Source organism: Salvia miltiorrhiza, chromosome 1 (assembly GCF_028751815.1).
Source record: "Salvia miltiorrhiza cultivar Shanhuang (shh) chromosome 1, IMPLAD_Smil_shh, whole genome shotgun sequence".
In the NCBI taxonomy this organism is placed as follows: domain Eukaryota; kingdom Viridiplantae; phylum Streptophyta; class Magnoliopsida; order Lamiales; family Lamiaceae; genus Salvia; species Salvia miltiorrhiza.
Genome location: NC_080387.1, coordinates 3,507,162 through 3,523,764, shown reverse-complemented (window position 1 = coordinate 3,523,764; position 16,603 = coordinate 3,507,162). Strand labels below are relative to the sequence as shown.

Below are 16,603 nucleotides of genomic sequence, written 5' to 3'. Positions count from 1 at the left end.
TGAGCCAAGAGGAGAAATTAATTGCCTTGCTTAAAAAGCACAAGAATGCAATCGGGTGGACTTTGGCGGACATCACTGGTATAAACCCTGACATTTGCCAGCATTACATCTTGCTGGAGCCTGATGCTAAGCCTGTTCGAGACCCACAGTGGAAACTAAATCCAAACATGAGGGAAATCGTGCTTAAGGAGATTCTAAAGCTTCTAGCTTTGGGAATCATTTATCCGATTTCTGACAGCAAGTGGGTGAGTCCAATTTATATGGTTCCAAAGAAGTCTGGATTGCAAGTGATTGAAAACGAGCAGAATGAGTTGGTGCCAATTTAAATGCAGCTACTCGCAAGGATCATTTTCCTCTGCTGTTTATTGATCAAATATTGGAGTGTCTCGCTGGACAAGCGTTCTTCTGCTTCTTGGATGGGTATAGTGGCTATTTCCAAATTTATGTCAACCAGGAAGATCAGGAGAAGACTACATTCACTTGTCCTTTTAGCACATACGCATGCAGCAGGATGCCGTTTGGATTGTAACGTGCCCAACACTTTTCAAAGATGTATGACGAGCATCTTCACAGATTGGATCGAGAAGTGCATAGAAATCTTCATGGACGACTTCACGGTATATGGAGCATCATTTGAGGCTGTCTTGACAACTTGGAGAAAGTTTTGACTCGTTGTGTGGAGAAAAGAATCTTGAGAAGTGTCATTTTATGGTCCAGGAGGGAATTGTCTTAGGCCATGTTGTTTCAGAAAAGAGAATTCAAGTCGACAAAGCCAAGGTGGATTTGATAGCGAAGCTTTCCTACCCTACAAGTGTGAAGGAGGTCAGAGGTTTTCTCAGAACGCTGGATTTTACTGACGGTTCATCAAGGATTTCGCAAAGATCGCGCAACCGTTGACTCATCTGCTACAGAATGATGTTCTGTTTGCCCTAACAGACGATTGCAAGCAGGCGTTTGACTTGCTGAAAATAAAGCTGATCACGGCTCTTATTATCCAACCACCCAACTAGAAATTCGTTTCAAGCTGATGTGTGACGCTGGTGATTATGCTGTGGGTGCGGTTCTTGGCCAAAAGTTGGGAAAAGAGAGCCACGTGATATATTATACTTCAAAAACATTGTTGGGAACCTTGTGGAATATCCTAATCCTTGTTTTGATGATACCAAAAATTCATAGGTCTTAATTGTAATAGACTAGAACAGTTTTGAACTCAAGTGTTAGAGTTCGTTTCTAGTTTAGTATGCGGTTCGAAAGACTGAAGACTGAAGACTGAAGGACGAAGGACTGAAGACTAAAGACTGAAGGTACCAACTGAAGTATCAGTTGAAGAATCAGTTTGGAACTGATTACTTAATGCGTGCCACAGACTGATACTAAAGTCAAGTATCAGTTGATCATTCTTCCTCGGACTGATCTTCCAACGTTCAAAGGAAGCCACGTACTCACAAGAGTACAGCCGCATTAAATGCAGAAATCTCAGGATCTTATCTCTGCAGAGGTCATTCCTATTTGGTGGTTACTTTATCAGAGACGTCACATCTCATGTCCCTCAAGAGAGCCGTTTCCACCAGATAAGGAACCTCGAAGATTGAAGCCTCAGCCCAAATTCGAATTGCTCTCCAACGGAAGAAATCTTGAGGACGTTCTACGTCAACGGATCTATTCAAGAGTTCTCCTACAAATAGCGCTCGATGATCACTTCAACCTTCACCGATTCAACGACATAAGCTGAAGCTCTGCCAAAATTGCTACTTAGCCTAAAGCTTAACCTCCCCAAAGCTTGAATCGAAGAAGAGAATTCCAAAGCCAAAGTTTGAGTGTTTTGAGTGATTCGGAGTTCAGAAAGGTTCTCTGACTCTGAGAGTCTTAGCGCGGGTTGTGCTAAGCAAGAGAAATCCGACACGAGTAAAGTGTGGGTACTGAAGAAGGGTTTTCTTCAGTGGTACGGTTGTGTGCACCCGGCTAGCACACGGTTTGGTTTGCAGTGCACCTGTTAAGCACTTGCAGAGTGGATTGTTGGTCTGATCAACCGACCGTGGATGTAGGAAAGGGTTTTTCCGAACCACGTAAAAGTCTCTGTGTTGTTTATAGCTTTCAGTTTTACATTCCTACTTGTGTTGTTTCAATTGATAAACTGAATACTGATTAACGGCAAAGAGAAACCTAAGACCAACAACGTGCTCAACCGAGGCTATTGCGAAACTAAGTTTAATTTCCGCTGCGTATGATATCAGTCTGACTGATCTATCTTTTGATAGTCAGGAAGAGTGCTATCATCTCTGTTTTAGCAAACTCGACTGAAGCCCATAAGTGCATCAGTTAAGTTCCAGTAACTTAACTGATAACTCCTTACTAAAGAGCGTTCAGTATCAGTCGTCAACCATGTTTGGTCAAAACTGTTTTCAGTCAACAGGTGTTTTTGTTTGTGTATAAAGTTTCGTTTAGATCTCTATCTTGAGATCCCTCTGATTGAGGATTTTGTAAAAATAGCCCATAGGTGTATTCTCCCCCCCCATACACCTATTCGAGACCCCCTGGGACCTAACAGACATTGAATTCGGCTCAATGTAATTATGCAACAACGGAAAATGAGATGTTGGCGATTATTTTTACTTTTGAAAAGTTTCGTTCATACCTCTTGGGAGCAAAAATAATTATCTACACGGACCATGCAGCGTTAAAGTTTCTGCTATTAAAGAATGAGTCAAAACCGTGCTTGATAATGTGGATTCTTTTGTTGCAAGAGTTCGATTGGGAGATTTGAGACAAAAAGGGAGCAGAGAATAATGTTGCTGACCATCTAAGTCGTTTGATTTAGAAGGATGAGGGACTCCTATCAACGAAGCTTTCCCGGAAGAGCATCTCTACACTGTCCAGAAATGTTCAGCCATTTGTTTGCCCAAACAGAACCTACTCTCCGAGTCAGAAGCATATGCTGTCGTCGATAAAGGTGACTCCGATCCTTGGTTTGCTGATATCGTCAATTATTTGATATCTGGAAAGTGTCCATCCACATTCACAAAGGCACAGAGGCTGAAGCTCAAGAGCGATTGCAAGTATTATTTCTTGGATGAGCCTTATTTGTGGAAAGTTGGAGCGGATCAAATCATTTGACGATGCATTCCCGAAGCCGAACAAAGGGAGATTCTTTTGCATTTCCACTCCCTAGCCTGTGGCGGACACTTTGGTCCGAAGCGTACATCCCGGAAAGTGCTTGACTCTGGATTTTTTTGGACCACGTTGAATAGAGATGCCTATCTCTTTTGCAAGAGTTGTGAAAGATGCTAATTGACAGAAAATATCTCCAAGAGAGATGAGATGCCTCAAATCCCGCTGATTTTCTGCTAAGTATTTGATGTGTGGGGAATGGATTTTATAGGGTCGTTCCCTAGTTCATTTGGAAATCTCTATATCATGCTCGCCGTTGACTATGTCTCAAAGTAGGTAGAAGCAAAGGCCACAAGAAAGAATGACTCTAAAGTGGTTGATGCGTTTTTGAAGTCTCACATCTTCACAAGGTGATTTATGCCTAATTGTTCTTAATTTGGGGGTTTGATTGTGCTAAATTTGAGTTACATATTTTGGAAGTTGGTGCGTTTATGAGTCTGTTTGATGTGTTGCAGGAGATTTTGATAAAATAGGAGAAAGAATGATATTTTGGAGATTTTGTTCAGAAAGTGTGTATTTGGGCTCAAAGTGGTGCCCTACTCTGCTGCCTTGCCAGCGCTGACAAGACCGTCAGCGTTGTCGTTCCATAGTCAGAGCTGAAATCCATAGCAGAGTAGATTTTCAGAGTCAGAGCTCAACATTTCCAGAGCTGACCAAGGTAGCCAGAGTTGACCAAGGTGCCAGAGCTGACAATCCATATCCATAGCTCACCGCATCCAGAGCTGACCATTCAGCCAGAGTAGATTTACAATGCCAGAGCAGACTACATCTCCAGAGTAGAGTACATCTCCAGAACAGACTATAATTCTACAGAGCTGACAGACACGCGCAAGGCTGCCAGCATTGCTCCGACGTTGCTGTTACTTGCCGAGCACTCTTTCCAACCTGAAGTTTCCTTTGCTGTCACGACTCTATCTTTTAAGCCCAGTTTTGATGGGCCGTTCTTGATGGTTTTTAGGGTTGATGAAAGGTAGTCTATATAAAGGGCTTAATGTTCATCATGAGAATTATCCTTCAGCCTTCGGACCAAGATAATCTTCTACCTTAGGCATCAAAACACTTTACAGTTTTCTCGTTTTCATAGTTCTTAAGATTTTCGAGTTTTTGTTCTAAGTTAGCGTGCAATTTAGTTTGGTTTAGTTTACTGTTTCAAGTTGTAATCAAGTGACAGTGATTCGCTTCTCGCGACGATTTTGGTATTTATTATTTACGTTAGTTCTTCGCTTCTATTTGAATTATGTTTTGCTTTCAATTATGCAATTTCGTTCATGTTAGTTTAGATTAGAAGCTTTTAATTACAGTTGTTTAAATTCTTAGCGTAATAGCATTTAAATTCGACTAGCCTTTACTTTACCGTTTAATTCTGCCTAGGATTAGTAATTTAGTTATGTTTAAGTATTTGTGTTTCGCCTAGTTAATTCCGAGTTTAATTTCAAGTTAAGTTTTAATTACAAGCTTTAGTTTAATTTTACAGTTTTTAATCCAAACTTTATTGCTTTTATCGTGATACAATTAGAAGCCCTGTAAAATCTTCCTTGAGAGACGACTTGGGTCAACTTATCATGCTAGGATGTCCTTGTTCTATTGCAAGTCAATCTAGAGGTGTTTTAGGTTGAGTCACAAGGTATGGAGTGCCGTGAGCAGTGAAAAGCGATCAAGGAACCCATTTTTACAACTGCACCATTGAAGCATTGATGCGAAAATATGGTGTTCATAATAGATTGGCCACCCCTTATCATCCTTAAACGAATGGACAGGCCGAGGTTTCAAATCGAGAGATTAAGCAAATCTTGGAGAAAACGGTGAATCCCTCAGGGAAATATTAGAGCTTAAGGCTGGACAACGCGTTGTGGGCATACCGAACAGCCTATAAAACTCCTATCGGCATACCACCTTATAGATTGATTTTTGGGAAAATGTGTCACTTGCTTGTTGGATTGGAGCACAGAGCTTATTGGGTGATAAAGGAGATGAATATGTAATCGCCCAAGTGTGAGGAGGAGAGGAAGTTTCAACTCAAGAGTTGGAGGAGCTTCGTCTTGAAGCTTATGATGCGATGTGGTATAATGTAACACCCCGTACTTTTCCTTATTTAGAAATAGTGCCTTAACACTATTGAGAGTACTGAGATATTGAGATGCTAGATTTTTTTTATGACCAGATAAGACAGATTGTCTTTTAAATAGAGATATGAGGGGACAAACCAATGATAGGATTAGAGTGAAGAGATTTGAGAAATGAGTTGAGTTAGAAATGTTGATTGAATTGAGCTGAGATTTTATTTTATTTCCAACTACCGGGAATAGAATTATCGGATACCGAGTTATCAGAGAAATTGACGGTCCTATTAAGAAAATAGGAATAATGAGTTGGAAATAGAGTCGAGAAAGAAAGAGTGAGAACCCTTGATGAAAAGAGTCGGTCTGAGAGACGTTTAGCTTGTTCGTGTTTTGTCGATTGCTTTGACGTGATATTATGTGAATTTACGTGACTGATTGATTATGTGATTTTTGTTACGTGTGCCATTATGAGCAAGTTATTATGATTTTTTTTTGTTGAGAACTTTAGCGCTTGAAGTTTTAATTGAGTTTCCAAAGTAAGTGCGATTTATTTTTACCGAAAAATCAAAGAATGCCGGTTTATAGAAATTTTTCCAAACAAAATATTTTCAAATTATTTTTCCCATGATGAGGAATATTATAATTGAGTTAGTGCACTAATTTTAGTGCTATATTTATTTTAATTTGGTCACATGAATTATTATGCTATAGCATTTTATTAATTTGTGACTAGTTTTCCATGATTTAATTCGTGTGGCTTAACACATGGTTTATTTTCCACCACACAATACTACACTCTCACTTGATTATTATAATCAATTAGACATGTGTGTTTTAATCAAGTGGCTTAGTGGATAAGCTTGAGCATTTACTTGTTGGCTAAGCTTAGAAGCAAGTGGATGGTATTAAACAAAACACTTTCTCTTTCTTCTCACTTCCTCCCTAACTCACGGCCTCACCATTTTCTCTCTCCAATCTTCCTTTCCTCCATTAATCCTCCATGATCGAAGAATACCAAGCTTTTTAGATCATCTCTACACCAAAGTCTTCCAAAGATATTGATCTAAACACCTCTATTTCCTTGGTAAAGCCTAGAGATTAGTGGAGATACAAGCTTGAAGATTAGAAAGAAGATTTTATTTTTCTTTTTGATTTACTTGAGTAAGTGTTCTAATCTTATGGATCTAGACTCTATATTGAGATATATGTGTGTAGATGGAAGATTGAAGCAAGAAATCACCCCCTCCCTTTTTTTTTAAAGTTTTCGAAAATTTTGGGGTTTTTACCCTTCAAAAAATTTTCTTGTTCTTTCCTTGAATTGGACTGAGAAAAGTGATCTATGTGATGTTTGGTGATGATTGATGTGTGTTTTGAAAAGCTACGTCTTGTGATGCAAAGTTTGATTGAGTTTAGTTTACCCAAAATTGGGAAATTTTGAGTTGATGTCTTAAATGATGAATTGATGACGAGTATGAGATTATGAGATGTCTAAGATGATGATTGATGGAGTAGATTGAGGATGTGATGTTAATTGATGATTTTGATGTGAGTTAGTTTGATGAAATTAAGGATATGTGTATCTATGCCCTAAATTATTAATTGATGGTTTATATGTATGATTAAATGGTTTTAATTGATAGATCTAAGGTTGGATTAAAGTTTCATGTGTATTTGTGGAATTTCAAAAAGTTTAGTTTAATAAAAATTAGGACTTTCATGCCTATGTGTTAATTAAGTGAATTGACTTAGGATAAATGAAATTGAGCATGATATTAGAGTCTAATAATGTTTGGTTAGGTCAAATATTGGTTATATAAAATTTTGACTTAGTTTAGTTTATACAAGTTTTTGGGTATGCATATGATGTAAGGTCGATGCTTGGTTTAATGAGGTTTTATTTGCTATACGATCATTATGTGAATGTTTGTCATGCCTTAATTAAGAGTCCACGTCGATACGTGAGTTTTTCTTCAAGTTTAGTTTGCAGGATAAAAGAGAGTCTATGTATGTGTAGTAAGTTATATGATGCATGAAGTCATATATGTGTAATTGAGTACTTTTGAGCATGAAAATGAGATGAGATTTAAATTGATGCGTTCTTTGAAACGTTTTTCTTGAGATTTGAGTTTGAGATGTAAGAGAAGAGTCGAGTTTGAGTTTTGATGAGTAATATGTTCATGCTTGAATGTTTTTGAGTGTTATAAGTGTTTAAGATGAGTTTTGAGAAGTTTTCATTAAGGAAGTGTAGAGTTGAGCATGTTTGCTTGTGTGTTTGAGTTGGAAGTTATTTTTGAGACGCACTGACCTACTGTTTTTGATAGGTTATTGTTACCCAAAGACCTTAAAATTTTTAAGATAAGTATATATGAGAGTCTTGAGCATACCGGTAAAATTTCAAGTCATTTGGACTTCGTTTATTATTTTTATAAAATAGAAAACCAAAACTGCTACATTCTGCCAAAATGTTCGGTGAGTAGCCAATAGAGTCACCGTTTTCAGTATCTTTCCCTGATGTTTTGGAGCCAAACTTTTTATTGTTAAGACATGAGTGTCTTTTCTAAGTACCCACCAAATTTAAAACCTTTTCGGCAACCTTTACTATTTTTCAAAAATCAAAGTTTTCGATTGCTCAAAACTGTCGAATATGGTAGACTGTAGGAAAACAGTCATATCTCCTAAACTACTTGGAGTTTTTCATCCTACTTTTTTTAAATGAAACTAGACTCAAAGAGGTTTCAAATGGTATAGGTTAAGACTCCAGTGGAGTTTTGTACCGAGTCTGGTAAAGTTTTTAAATCGAGTCAGTGCAGAATGAAGTTTGTTTGCGACATGTCTATGTGTGAATTGATATGCTTATGTGTTTATGCATGTTTATGTGCTTGATTGCTACGAGTTTAATCCGAGTTGAGTGTTAAGTCGAGAGTAGGATGTGTAAATTCTTAGAAGTTAAGTATACCTAGGGATTGAGATTTATTTGAGCATAGACGTTGAGTGATAAGTTATAGTTTGAGACGAGATTGGTTTTTAGAACTAAGGTTTGTCTTATCACATGAACCTTCGATGACGATGATGATGATGATTATGAAGGCCCGAGCGAGACAAAGAAGTAAGTCGCCTGATTTCTTTCCAGGTTGAGCGAAGGACTTCAGGTGGGCAATATTTTGAGTATACATATATCATACGAGCTTTCTAAACTGTTCTGATGATGTTATGAGTTTATCAAATGTTTTGAGATAAATGATGTTTGAGAACTGTTTGACTTGCCATTTTTTTTTGTTGATAATGACTTGTGTGTTACCCTCTACTGATGAGACGAATTCGGTCCTGCCTCAAGCGGGATTTTGTGCACAAAGGTGACTGCGAGCCGTCTTCGGGTCGACCGGTCACGGTACTTGAGAGGGAGGCCTACTTCTCAGTACCTTTGATATTGTTGAGTTGTAGATGTGATGCATACATGTTGAGATCTTTGACTGCAGTCGTTTCTTTATGATGTCATGTTTATTAAAACTGCTTACACAGGTTCTTTTACGCTAAATTTATTCATGTGTATTGCTGAGATGTGGCAAGTTTCAAACCTATAGATCTAAGAGCACCTTTCTTGTTTTTCGGCGTTTGCCCACTGAGTATTATGTACTCACGCCCTGCACGTATTTCTAAATGTGCAGGCTAAGCGATGAGCGAGATTGGTCTGGTGCTGGTGGGGAATTGTTTAGCTGATGTAATTACTTTATCGCATTTCTATTGTGTCGATAAAGTCTTGAGAATTGATATACTTTGTTTTCTTTGGAATCAAGCAATTTACTCGCGGTTATATGTCTTCACACATATAATCGATTCGCCTTTTGTTGCGATACTCTGAATATTATGATTCCTTATGAAAAATGAGCTATACCTACTTTGTTTTTGATCTTGAAGTTCCTGATATTTATGAAGTTATGATGATGTTGTCCTTTATACCCCTGGAGTTGATTTATGATGATTTGCTTAGCACTTTTCATGCGAGCTTCTGCTTGATGTTCCATCTATTCTTCTTGTCTGTTATTCTTTTAAAATAGTCGTATCGATACTCGGTCCACGCTATCACTAGCGTCGGGGATCGGGCTGCGACATATAAGGATCGAACAAAGATGTGGCACGACAAGAATCTACGAGGGAAGTTATTTACAGTCGGCCAAAAGGCACTCTTGTTCCAATCAAAGCTACGTTTGATGCCCAGAAAGTTGAAGACGAAATGGATTGGCCCCTTCGTAATTCAGTCCGTTTGCCCAAACGGGGCATTTGAAATCCGCACTTTGGATACGGCAAAGACGTTTACCGTTAATGGACATCGATTGAAGCCGTATTATGATGCATCTCTCTTGACGGAAGTGGAAGAAATTTCGCTGCTGCCTCTTAAGAGTACTTGATCACCTTGGAAAGTCGAGCCGACGACGTTAAATAACGGCGCTTATCGAGAGGCAACCTGAATTTTTTTCCCTTTATTTTCCTTTAGCTTTCGGTTATTTAGTTTAATTTGCTTTAATTTAATTTCTATTATTTTACAAAAAAAAAAAAAAAACGAATAAAAATGGTGTTGGGCGATTTTTTTAAAGTATTGGAGTTGTTTTTGCATAATTCTTAGGTGGGGGTTGAATTATAATTTCTAACTTCTGATTTGGGGTTGTTATGCAGAACTTGAACAAATGGGGGTCTACTTGCAATTTTCAAGACTAGGGTTTTTGACTTTAGTCAATTTTCCCCAACAAAATTTCCCCCCATTCTCAATTGACAGAAACTGTCTCTCTCTCTCCCCCGTGGCCCAAGCAAACCCTTCGACTCCCATCTCCGCTTCGCCAAGTCGCTGGACCACCACCACCCGCCGCTTTCACCACCGCCGGACAATCAACCACCGTCCAACCCATGCCATGGCACCGAAACGGAAACGCGGCGCTGCTGCAAAGCGCCGCCAAACAGCAGATACAGCGGCCGATTCTCCTCCAACGGAGGCACCTTCCACCGGCGCCCAAGATCCTCCGCCAGCATCCTGTTCACCCACCCCATCGGACGCCGGCCCGTCACCATTAAAGATGGCACAAACTCTTCTTTGGCCGCCGAACCAAGCGACGTCGCTCCTTCTCACGATTAGCCACCCAGTCCCTAGGACTCCGATCCATCCGACTCAGAATACGAGTCCGCAGCGAGCCCTAGTTTCACCGAGGAGTCTTTGGTGGACTCCGGAACATCTTCGGCATAGCGGGGCGACGAGGTCACCACCGAGCTTCTTCCGGTGGAATTCAACAACCCGATGGAGGTCGAGAAGCTGCTGAACTTCACCAACGCTGCGTGGCGCAAGTCATTACAAGCTCGGCGACAAAAAAGCTTCACGTCGGGTAAGTCGCTGCATGTCCACTCTCTTCAACGCCTTGAAATTTATGATCAATTTGTGGGTTATTTTGATAAAATTGGGTGGTCATGGTTGCTTTCTGTTCCGTCTTTCCCTATCTATCCGGAAATTGCACTTGAATTTTTTACTACATTTAAATTTGTAGATACCACTGATTTGGATGCAAAGTGCATTTTTTTCCGTTTGTTGAACATGCATCAAGAATTATCTCTGACTGAGTGGAATGTCAAGTTGGGTATATGCGCGATCGATGGGTCGAGCATAGGCTGTCTCTGTGTGGGTTTAGTTCTTCTGTTTCTGATGTAGTACATGCTGAGATGTCATGGTCCCTACTTGCTCAACCTGGGACGAAGCCTTTTGATGCGTCCCGATCTGTTGTGTCCGACATTGTTGATCTAGTGTTGCGTATTTGTTATCGGTTTGTGTGTTATAACCTGATAGGGCGGTCCACTACTTTCTCTAAGTTGAGTGGCCAAGATTTTTTTTTCCTGCGCTGCATGCATGATGGAGTTAGGGTCAATTTGGGCTACGGGGTTGCTTATGCCATGATTTAAAATTAGCACACACCCTGCACGACATCTTACTCTATGCCATCTACTTGGGGTGTTTGTGACCCGCAACTTAGATTTGTCTATGCATGGTTGCATGACCTTGTGCAAAGCTCCTGTCGTTTTCGATCTTGCTCGACTCGAGGGTATTCTTCTATAACCCCGAGGGCGAGCCACGTTTTTATAAGCCGGGGGAGACCCTCCCGAGCATTCCCACTACTGCAGGTGCGGTGTCATTGGATGGACTGGCAGTCGAGGTCCAGGGCGTGAATAACAACTTTGCACAGCTGAGAATCGAGGTGACGCAGCAACTGACACAGCTTAGAGGAGACGTGGCCGCACTCCAGTCAAGCCTTTCATAATTGGGTTTTGACTCAACCTAAACACTACGCTAGATTGACTCGCAATCGGACGAGATCTATTGTAATGTGTAATCTAACTCAAGTCATTTCTCGAGGAAGATTTAACAGGGATTCTAATTATATCACAACGAAAGCAGTAAAGGTTGTCGTTTGAAAACTGTAAAATTAAACTAACGCTTGTAAATTAAACTTAACTTGAAATTAAACTCGGAATTAACTAGGCGAAACACAAATACTTAAGCATAAATAAATTACTAACTCTAGTCAGAATTAAACGGTAAAGTAAAGGCTACTCGAATTTAAATGCTAAGAATTTAAACAACTGTAATTAAAAGCTTCTAATCTAAACTGACATAAACGAAATTGCATAATTGAAAGCAAAACATAATTTAAGTAGAAGCAAAGAATTAACGTAAATAAGAACGCTAACTTAGAACAAAAACTCGGAAGTCTTAAGAACTATGAAAACAAGAAAACTGTAAAGTGTTTTGACGCCTAAGGTAGAAGATTATCTTGGTCCGAAGGCTAAAGATCTTTTTTTCTCATGATGAACGTTAAGCCCTTTATATAGACTACCTTTCATCAACCCTAAAAACCATCAAGAACGGCCTAGCCAAACTGGGCCTAAGAGATAGAATTGTGATAGCAAAGGAAAGTTCAGGTTGGAAAAAGTGCTCGACAAGTAACAGCAGCGCTGGCGAGTGTTTGCCAGCTCTGGAGCAGTGTTACACTCACCAGCTCTGGAGCAATGCTGGCAGCCTTGCACGTGATTGCCAACGCTGGCGACTGTGCGCGCAGCTGTCAGCTCTGGACACGAAGTTAGCTCTGGAATATTCAGCTCTGTAGAATTGTAGTATGCTCTGGAGATGTAGTCTGCTCTGGTGCAGGATTTTCAGCACTTTGCACCACTTTCCGCCTAAACAAGCATTTCTGATCAACTATGATTCTTTCTCCTATTTTATCAAAATTTCCTGCAACACATCAAACAGACTCATAAACGCACCAAATTCCAAAATATTTAACTCAAATTTAGCACAATCAAATCCCCAAATTAAGAACAATTAGGCATAAATCAACCCCCCACACTTATCCTTTTGCTTGTCCTCAAGCAAAATCAGTATGAATTTAAGGAAGAGAGCGTTCCGCGATGATTATTTCCATCCAAACATTCAACAAATCAATTCAAAATTTTCCAATCAACACAGTAGTAATGCAAATAATTCGATCAGACTCAATTCTCCGCTAGAAGTGAATTTCCTAATGTGATTGCCTTTATAATCAGTATCTCCATTTCACAAGCCTTTATAATCAGTATCTCCATTTCACAACTTTTCCTTTCTCACACTTTGTGAGCTTAATCACTTAGATTTCGACAGTTGAGCCATAATTCGTGAAATAAAACCATTTGGATGTAATCGAAAGTCTTCTCACGTGGTTTCCCATGCTCATAGTTAAACTAGCGAAGCAGAGACTTAGAGCTGCCACGATTTTCAGAGCTGGCCAGATTTTCAGAGCTGTCAATACTTCCAGCATTCAAACATTTCACATATAAGGATACGATCGTAGGAAATCACAATGACAATACTCCCTCTAGCATCTACCGGATAAATCACGTTTTACTTACTTACAACCGTGTTGCAACAAAACTCATACTTCTTTGCACAAACAAGAAACATATATCAAAAGCAAAACCAGAATAACCGCCATTCAACACTAACCCGAAATTCACATAAAAAACCATCTCTTCCACACATTCATAACAATTAGCAAACATCCAAGAACAAGCTAAAAACAGAGGGACCAATCGCCTAATCAGAAGCATGCACATGCACTCATCAAAACAAGACACCCCCCACAAAAAGAAAGTCATGTCCTCAGGGCAAAAGATAAAAAGAGTTAGAGGAACGTCCCTGATTATTGGCAGTGAGAAAAAGAAGCACGGTGAGGGGCATCGAAGGTTGAAAGTATGCAGCGTGAGGTATAGGGTTTGCGGCTGTAACACCCCAATTTTCATAAACTTTTCAATATAAAATCTTTGAAAAATTAATAGATAAAATAAAATTTCTTGAATTATAAAAGTTTAAACTAATTTAAATCAACTTACCAAAATTAAAGTAGTATCATAAAATAAAAAAAATAAATAAAACGATAAATTAAAACTTAACAAATTCTACTAAAATGTTCAATGTAAAATCCTTATCACTAGTCATTCTCCACTTTCATGGCCACTTCGACTCTGAAACTGCAAAACTGAAAAGATAAGGGGTGAGCATATTAAAAATATACTCAGTGAGGAACATAACAAATATTCATATATGTCACATATATAATTAAATCACATTATCATACTTGCAAACATACGCCAAGAGACCGGAGCCCCTTGACAAACATAATCATAGTTTGAGTCGATGGCTTAAGTCCCATGACCAAACACATACATAGATCAATGGCTTAGGTCCCATGATCAACTTATCAACATAGATCAATGGCTTAGGTCCCATGATCGCACATAACATAGATCAATGGCTTAGGTCCCATGATCACACATAACATAGATCAATGGCTTAGGTCCCATGATCGCACATAACATAGATCAATGGCTTAGGTCCATGATCGCACATAACATCATAGTCATAAGATGCACGTAAACAAGTAATCAACGCGATAATAAAAATATATATAACCATATGAATAAGCGTAAAATCCCTCACCTTAAAGTCGAAGGCAATTAACTAAAAATCCGGAATGAAGGTCTTAATAGCGCCGCACCTGAAGAATTCAGAAGAATTCGTCAAAATCGCAGCTGAACAGACCAGTCAGCTTCAAGCCTTCGTTTGAAGCCTCAAACGTCCTCAAATCGTATTTTTCCCAGAAATACGACTTCTTCGTCTTCGAGAGAGCTTTCCGTGGCCGCCTGTTTCGCTTGAATCGGAGTTCTGTGGAGGAAGTTATGGCCGTTCTCCCGAAACTACCAGAACTTGATTTCCTGCGAAAATCTGACTCCAGCTCAGATCTTCTGAACTGTATCCCGCTCAGCTTTCACCGTTGGATGGACAACGTTCTATGAAAGTCCCAAGGGAGAAACTGCCTACACGTTTCTGGCCCTCTCTGCTCTCTAAAACCCTAATTAATTAGTGTGTCCGTCTGTTTTAGGGTTTGAAAATAGATCCCATATTTATACTAGTCTTTAAAGAGTTCTAGTTCTAATAGGAAATAAAAATAATAATAATAATAATAATAATAATAATAATAATAATAATAATAATAATAATAATAATAATAATAATAGTCTAGATAAAATTAATGGTGCATATCTATATGTATCATGTAATTATTTAAAAAAATAAGCTATACAAGAAAAATACCATTAATTAAACTTATAAAATAAATCTAAGTTATCGGGGTGTTACAGCGGCCTACTTGCTTTAAGAACTCTGCGAGGGAAAAAATCAGTGCTGGCGTCCCTCGTCAGCGCTGGCAATTAAACTCGTCTGCAACAAGAACAAGAACACCAAAAAGATTAAACCAACACGAAAGGCATCAAACAAAGACACACAAAAGAAAACAAAGAAATAGCAGAAAAAAGAAACAAAAAGCAAACTGTGGGTTATCTCCCACAAAGCGCTAGTTTTAAAGTCGCCAGCCCGACTTAGAGAAACCCTTAACCGAAGTCATATTGAAGCTTCAGCTGCCTTAGTCTCTGTGAACACACATCCTCTTTGATTGCAGTTGCGGGTCCTCCTAATGAGCATACAGCGCTCATCGCATTAAAAAAATTTCCAACTCTTTTTCGGGAGCCAGATCGCAAGCTCCCCTCTTTCTTCTCCTCCAAGGGCAGTACGCATTGCAACCCTTGCATGACACCATCATTGCATTGCAGCATGTCAGTTCATTCTTCTTCAACGGCCGCGTCCTCTTTCAAGTGAGCTAGGAAGTCTTGCATTTTTACTTTCTCATGTGGCAGCTTGTCCAACAATTCATCTACAATGGCCACCTCATCGTGCAGGTTATCAAGAAACTCTTGCACAATTTCGTCCTCCTCCGGGCAAGTATTCGTCAATTTCACCTCAGCATAATTTTGGCAGGTGCTCGCCAGAGCTGGCGGCCTTATCAGAGCTGGCGGCCTCGTCAGAGCTGGCAAAAGATTGTCAGCGCTAGTGAGCTTGTCAGCGCTGAAAATTTCCACTTCTTCCACAGGGTCAGAAATCTCAACATAAGAACAGATATGCAATAAAGAAGTAGAAATAGCAGGTTTCTTATCGAAAACAGAGAACGTTACTGATCTACCTGACCTGGCCATACTCAAAGTTCCAGATCCCACATCAATGCGATTCTGGGAAGTAGCCATAAAAGGCCGGCCAAGCAGAACAAGATGGCCGTTCTCTCCTCTAATGTCTTTCCCTGCATCGAGCACCACAAAATCTGCCAGCACTTTGATTCATCTCACCGTGATTTCGACATCCTCTAAAAGTCCACGTGGGCTGCTAATAGCACCGTCAGCTAGCTGAAGTCTCATATTAGTGCACTTCAGCTCATCTTCGTTCTTGCCCAACTTCTGAAAAATATCAAACGGCATCAAATTGACTGTCGTACCCAAAACTAATATGCCTGAGACCTCCCCAGCTCTACCCAAACCAATACCAAAAATGAAGCTGCTTGGATCTCCTTGCTTCAGTAGTGGTTAGGTTGGATCAACAATCACCGGTGATAGAGGTGAACTGGGACGTTGTATGGCTTTGATAGCTTCCATAGTTTTGCTCTTCCACTTCTCGTCAGCAAGTTTTTGGCAGGTGCCCGCCAGAGCTGGCAGCCTTGTCTGCTCTGGCATTTTTGACAGATCTGGCGATTGCTCGACAGCTCTGGCAGCCCTTTTAACTCTGGACTTCTCTTCAGCTTTGGCATCCTTTTCAACTCTGGACTTCTCTTTAGCTCTGGCAGCCTTTTCAGCTCTGACAGCCTTTGTCTGCTTTGGCATCCTTGACAGCTCTGGCATCCTTGACAGCGCTGGCGGTGTTGTCTGTTCTGGGAGAACAGTAATAGCTAGAGCCTGATGAGCCTGCAAAGGCTGACCGTGAAGTTTCC

General features: G+C 39.9%; 1 long non-coding RNA gene across 1 annotated transcript; it reads left to right on the top strand.

The window, feature by feature from the left end:
* Positions 1 to 5,923: 5,923 nt before the first annotated feature.
* On the top strand, positions 5,924 to 9,152 carry LOC131007305 (uncharacterized). Its single transcript, XR_009096020.1, has 2 exons — positions 5,924 to 8,377; positions 8,894 to 9,152. It is a non-coding gene; the product is annotated as an uncharacterized LOC131007305 (long non-coding RNA).
* Positions 9,153 to 16,603: the final 7,451 nt, after the last annotated feature.